This window comes from Salmo salar, chromosome 06 (genome assembly GCF_965601325.2).
Source record: "Salmo salar chromosome 06, fSalSal1, whole genome shotgun sequence".
Taxonomy (NCBI): domain Eukaryota; kingdom Metazoa; phylum Chordata; class Actinopteri; order Salmoniformes; family Salmonidae; genus Salmo; species Salmo salar.
Genome location: NC_138296.1, coordinates 61,840,845 through 61,847,639, shown reverse-complemented (window position 1 = coordinate 61,847,639; position 6,795 = coordinate 61,840,845).

Here is a 6,795-nt window from a genome sequence, read left to right as displayed (position 1 = left end):
TACATACATATATATATATATATATATATACACACATATACACATATATACACATATATATACACATATATATACACATATACACATATACATATATACACATATACATATATATACACATATACACATATACATATATACACATATACATATATATATATACACATATACATATATATATACACATATACACATATATATACACATATACACATATATATACACATATACACATATACACATATACACATATACACATATATATACACATATACACATATACACATATATACACACATACATACATACATACATACATACATACATACATACATACATACATACATACATACATACATACATACATACATATATAGTTTTTCCTTCATAAAATGTTAGAATTTTTCTTCCACTTTGAATTTACAGAGTATTTTTGTGTAAATCAACAATGACAAAAAATGACAACTAAATCAATTTCAATCCAATTTTGTAAAACAACAAAATGTGCAAAAAGTCCAGAGGTGTGAATAATTTCTGAAGGCACTGTATGTTCATAATCGGTAAACTGTTCTAAGAGTCTACCACCTTCCTCCATATTAAGACCTAACATGGATGTCAATGTTAGCGCACACATCCATTCTACTTGTCTGCGGCAGCACGATACCCATATTGCGAGGCTGATTAGTTACGACAAACGTGTGAGACACAGACAGGTGTGCATGCAAAGTGGTCATGTTTTTGAAGGGGTGCTGGCATCTAACAATTGGATTTAATTATTTATTGGGCTCAGCTCTGCGATGCAAATGACGACCACTTAATTAGAACCATCTACCAACTACAGATAAACATTCAGATAGTGTCGCCAAAAATGCAGAGGCACGGGTCGGCAAATATCTCACAAGTTGGGTATATGTAATAAGAGTTGACCAGAGTTCCACTATATATATATATTCCGACAGTGCAGTAATATCTAACAATTCCCCAACAAAACCTAATACACACAAATCTAAAAGGGGTGAATGAGAATTTACATATAACTATACGGATGAGCGATGGCCGAGCGGCATAGGTAAGGTGCAGTAGATGGTCTAAATACAGTCGAAAGTTTACATAAACGAGTTAATGACTCCAACCTAAGTATTTCAACCACTCCACAAATTTCATGTTAACAAACTATAGTTTTGGCAAGTCGGTTAGGCCATCTACTTTGGGCATGACACAAGTAATTTTTCCAACAATTGTTTACAGACAGATTATTTCACTGTATCACAATTCCACTGGGTCAGAAGTTTACATACACTAAGTTGACTGTGCCTTTAAACAGCTTGGAAAATTCCAGAAAATGATGTTATGGCTTTATAAGCTTCTGATAGACTAATTGACATCATTTGAGTCAATTTGAGGTGTACCTGTGGATGTATTTCAAGGCCTACCCTCAAACTCAGTGCCTCTTTGCTTGATATCATGGGAAAATCAAAAGAAATCAGCCAAGACCTCAGAAAAGAAATTGTAGACCTCCACAAGTCTAGTTCATCTTTGGGAGCAATTTCCAAAACCCTGAAGGTACCACGTTCATCTGTACAAACAATAGTACAGAAGTATAAACACCATGGGACCACGCAGCTGTCATACCGCTCAGGAAGGAGACACGTTCTGTCTCCTGGAGATTAACTTACTTTGGTGCGAAAAGTGCAAATCAATTCCAGAACAGCAAAGGACCTTGTGAAGATGCCGGAGGAAACAGGTACAAAAGTATCTATATCCAAAGTAAAACAAGTCCTATATCGACATAACTTGAAAGGCCGCTCAGCAAGGACGAGGCCACTGCTCCAAAACCCCCATAAAAATCCAGACTACGGTTTGCAACTGCACATGGGGACAAAAATTGTACTTTTTGGAGATTTGTCCTCTGGTCTAATGAAACAAAAATAGAACTGTTTGTCCATAACGACCATCATTATGTTTGGAGGGAAAAGGGGGAGGCTTGCAAGCCGAAGAACACCATCCCAACCGTGAAGCACGGGGGTGGCAGCATCATGTTGTGGGGGTGCTTTGCTGCAGGTAGGACTGATGCACTTCTCAAAATAGATGGCATCATGAGGCAGGAAAATTATGTGGATATATTGAAGCAACATCTCAAGACATCAGTCAGGAAGTTAAAGCTTGATCGCAAATGGGTCTTCCAAATGGACAATGACCCCAAGCATACTTCCAAAGTTGTGGCATAATGGCTTAAGGACAAAGTCAAGGTATTGGAGTGGCCATAACAAAGCCCTGACCATAGAACATTTGTGGGCAGAACTGAAAAAGCATGTGCGAGCAAGGAGGCCTACAAACCTGACTCAGTTACACCAGCTCTGTCAGAAGGAATGGTCCAAAATTCACCCAACTTATTGTGGGAAGCTTGTGGAAGGCTACCCGAAACTTTTGACCCAAATTAAACAATTTAAAGGCAATGCTACCAAATACTAATTGAGTGTATGTAAACTTCTGACCCACTGGGAATGTGATGAAAGAAATAAAAGCTGAAATAAATCACTCTATTATTCTGACATTTCATATTCTTAATATAAAGTGGTGATCCTAACTGACCTAAAACAGGGAATTTTACTAGGATTAAATGTCAGGAATTGTGAAAAACTGAGTTTAAATGTATTTGGCTAAGGTGTATGTAAACTTCTGACTTCAACTGTTTATGTGGAATGAGTAATGTAAGATATGTAAACATTATTAAAGTGGCATTATTTAGAGTGGCATTGTATAAAGTGACTAGTGATCCATTTATTAAAGTGGCCAGTGATTGGGTCTCAAAGTTGACAGCAGCCTCTCTGAGTTAGTGATTGTTGTTTAGCAGTCTGATGGCCTTGAGATAGAAGCTGTTTTTCAGTCTCTCGGTCCCAGCTTTGATGCACCTGTACTGACCTTGCCTTCTGGGTGGTAGCAGTGTGAACAGACAGTGGCTCGGGTGGTTGATGTCCTTGATGATTTTTTTGGCCTTCCTGTGACGTCGGGTGCTGTAGATGTCATGGAGGGCAGGTAGTTTGCCACCGGTGATGCGTTATGCAGACCGCACCACCCTCTGGAGAGCATTGCGTTTGAGGGCAGTATAGTTGCCATACCAGGCTGCGATACAGCCTGACAGATTGCTCTCAATTGTGCATCTTTAAAAGTTTGTCAGGGTTTTGGGTTACAAGCCACATTTCTTCAGCCTCCTGAGGTTGAAGAGGCGCTGTTGTGCCTTCTTCACCACACTGTCTGTGTGGGTGGTCCATTTCAGTTTGTCTGTGATGTGTACGCCTAGGAACTTAACTTTCCACCTTCTCTACTGCTGTCCTTTCGATGTGGATAGGGGGATGCTCCATCTGCTGTTTCCTGAAGTCCATGATCATCTTCATTGTTTTATTGACGTTGAGTGAGGTTGTTTTCATGACACTACACTCCGAGTGCCCTCACCTCCTACCTTTAGGCTGTCTCGTCATTGTTGGTAATCAAGCCTACCACTGTTGTGTCGTCTGAAAACTTGATGATTGATTTGGAGGCGTGCATGACCACGCAGTCGTAGGTGAACCTGGAGTACAGGTGGGGGCTGAGTACGCACCCTTGTGGGGCCCCAGTGTTGAGGGTCAGTGAAGTGGAGATGTTGTTTCCTACCTTCACCAACTAGGGGAAGCCCATCAGAAAGTCCAGGACCCAATTACACAGGGCAGGATTGAGACCCAGGGCCTCCAGCTTGATGATGAGCTTGGAGGGTACTATGGTGTTGAATGCTGAGCTATAGTCAATGAACAGCATTCTTACATAGGTATTCCTCTTGTCTAGATGGGATAGGGCAGTGTGCAGTGTAATGGCGATTGCGTCGTCTGTTGACCTGTTGGGGCGGTATGCAAACTGAAGTGGGTCTAGGGTGGCCAATAAGGTGGAGGTGATATTATCCTTGACTAGCCTCTCAAATCACTTCATGATGACAGAAGTGAGTGCTACAGAGCGCTAGTCATTTAGTTCAGTTATCTTTGCCTTCTTGGGTACAGGAACAGTGGTAGCCATCTTGAAGCATGTGGGGACAACAGACTGGGATAGGGAGCGATTCAATATGTCCGTAAACACACCAGCCAGCTGGTCTGCGCATGCTTTGAGGACGCGGCTAGGGATGCCGTCGGGCCAGCAGCCTTGCGAGGGTTAACACGTTTAAATGTTTTACTCACGTCAGTCCTTGTTAGCGGGCCGCGACGGTGGCACTGTATTATCCTCAAAGCGGGCAAAGGTGTTTAGTTTATCTGGAAGCGTGACGTCGGTGTCCGTGACATGGCTGGTTTTCTTTTTGTAATCCGTGATATCCTGTAGACCCTGCCACATACGTCTCGTGTCGGAGCCAACTTATAAGGAAACAGTCAGGAGGCTGACATAAAACACTTTTATATTGTCCAACTTGAAATAATAAACACTGATAATCATACTCAACACTTACTGTACCTTCTGACCACAACAGTTGTCTTCAAGACAGCATGGTTATCAAAGGTTCTAAAACTGTTTCTCAAACAGACATGATGCCAGGCAGTCTTTACAAACTCCATGTAGGCATGCTCTTGCACATTCTTCGATGAGGTTTAATGGCGGTTGGCATCCAATATGTTGCTTTACCGCCACCTACCAGACTGGAGTACAACTCTTATACCTAGCCTGAATTTTTTTTAAATAACCCTACCATTTAACACTACACTCATAAAAAAATATATACAAAATAACTCCACCCTACTCCACTATTTAAATATATTTAGTCCTACCTCATGCCAACAACCTGAAAGGATGGGACATCACCACTTAACGCACCATGTAACTCTTCTGATGTTAAATCTCGCACACCCAAATACCTCTGTGCAGCTGCCACCACAACCTATTTTCTGCGACTTACATGCCATCCCTGCAGTACAGTTGATAACCATTGCTATAAATGCAACAAAAAAAAAATCTTACTGAAACATATCACTTGTTGGCCTATCCCTCTGTACTGGTACAGATCTACTCACACCACTCCTCTCAGGATCCCTCCCACCCATCTTCCTCTACTTTCTTCACTGCCTAAGCATATGACAACTTCTGCACTACTCTAACCCTGGAAACCGCAACCTGCCTCTCTCGCACAGGACATTTCTGATCCCCAGCCCCATGGGCATCCCTACAATTAACACACATACCACTACTTTTCCCAGTGCTACACATTCCTTTGTCTCATGCCCTTCTGCACACTTCTCACACCTAGGAACCTCCCCCCTACACATTTCTGCCACATGCCCATGAGCGTGACACCTGTAACAACGTAATGTATTTGGCACAAAAGCTCGTACAGGATAACTTATATATCCTAACATCACTTTGTCTGTCGGGCAAAAACAACATCAAAACTCAAAAGAACAGAGTCTTCTGTTTCACCACTCTCGCCAGCCTGTCTGCGTCGCACCAAACGACGAGCATCACAAACACCGCGAATCTTCCCCTTCAGTTGGTCAACTTTTACATTTACTGCTACCCCAGTAATCACTCCTTTCAATGGCACCCTTTTCTTGAGAGAGAAACAATTCACATTTCTTACCCCCCTTCGTTTAACGCTGAGCGCTTTCTCCCTCTGACCAGCAGAAACACAAACAATTATCACAAGACTACTTCTGGTTACCCTCACCGATTCCACAGTACCAAACAATGTGTTCACCCACCTTGAAACCACAAATGTATCAGCCAAAAGGCAAGGGTCCACTTTTTCCAGAAACGTAATTTCTACTGCCACAGACTCATCTTCATCCTGACCCTCGGTGCAAGCCTCGGGCTCCGAACTTCACCACACCTACCACCTCCAATACTTCGACCTCATTCACTTCCATTTCCCCAGTCTTCAGCTCACTCTGCTTACACTTTGTACCATTCTTCTTTAACAAACCTTTTCTCCCTTTTTTCCGCCATTTTTAACCGACTCAAGCTTACCGTCTTCCTCCCCCTCTCACTTAGACCTCCTCTGCCTCTCTTTTTCCCTCCATTCCTCCTCCGTATTCCAAGTATACGTCTCCTTATGATAATACTGCCCTTCTGACATACATTTTGTTCTTGCTTTCTCAAGAGACACCTTTTAACCGGCTGTCACAATCTCCGTACAATCAGCATGAACCCCTTGGGATGTAGCGCTCAACAGTACCTCCCACTTATAAAGCAGCTGCTTCGTCTTGATGTTATTCTTTATCAAAAGCTACCACAACACTTTTCCATTTCAAACAAGCACACGCTCTTCCAACCACCATCCCCGTGTGTATAGCTCACTCTGGACATGTACTCTCAGCTACGTCACTTCCTTCCCTGCTCTTGTACCTCTGCGCTATTATACTTTTTGAACTGTCCGCAACCTAATTAGGCTCCCCTGGGAAACGCTGACCAAAACAATGGTTCCTACTCTGTCACTTGATTCTGGGGTGAATAGGGATTTACAGATTTAATCAGGGGCGAAACTTTCACTGGGGACGAGGGACATGTCCCCACCATATTCTGAAATTGCATCCCCCCCAGTTTTATAATTGGAATGTGACACAAAACGAGACAAGGATGTGCTTTAGGACCATGCAGACGCCTCCGAGTGGTCAGGTTGGCTGTTTTGAGAGTTTATTAAAAAAATATATATATAATAATAAATTATGTCCCTCCCACTTCTAAAACCAAAACTGCGCCCCTGGATTTAATCCACATTATATGGGCAACAACTGAATTGTATTTTGTCCGGAGTACCAGACAAACTCTGATTGATGGATCATGATTGAT